We start from the raw sequence: 614 nt of genomic DNA on the forward strand, positions 1-614 counted from the left end.
CGGGAAGGGGGCAACGGGCGCTTGGGCAGGCGCTCGCCCGCAGGGAGTGCGATAGGGCGAGGCCAGCGGCCAGGGCGGCCGCGGTGGCCGGCCGGCGTGGGGGAAACGGAGTGCGGGGCCGGCGACGAGCGGGCCCGCGGGCGGCAGGGGAGCCGGGCGCGGTGGTGGTGCGAGGAGGCGTGGCGTGCACGGGACGCACGCGTGCGGTGGCCGCGGCGACGAGCGCCGGGCGCACGCGGTGGCGCGTCGAGTAGGGGAGGCCGGTGCGGGTGGCGACGGGGAGTCGTGCAGAGCGGGCACAAAGAGGAAGAGGAGGCCGTGGCCTCACCGGCGTTGCAGAGAAGCGGGGCGGCGAGGCTCGGGGGCGACCATTGTGGAGGAGGATGGGGACGAGGCGTCGCCACGGCATCGGGGAGGCGGGCGCAGTCCGGCGAGGTGGAGGACGGGGACGACGTGCGGCGGGGCGATGAGGTCCGGCGATGTAGAGGAGAAGGACGGCGAGGTCTGGCGATGGGCAGCGGCGGGACGGCGCGCGTCCACGGCGTCCGGCGAGGAGGGGGTGAGGACGAGGTGGTCGGGGCGGCGGCGCCAGGGGCGCCCTCGGGGGCGTGCGG

Source organism: Triticum dicoccoides, chromosome 2A, assembly GCF_002162155.2.
Source record: "Triticum dicoccoides isolate Atlit2015 ecotype Zavitan chromosome 2A, WEW_v2.0, whole genome shotgun sequence".
Classification (NCBI taxonomy): Eukaryota; Viridiplantae; Streptophyta; class Magnoliopsida; order Poales; family Poaceae; genus Triticum; species Triticum dicoccoides.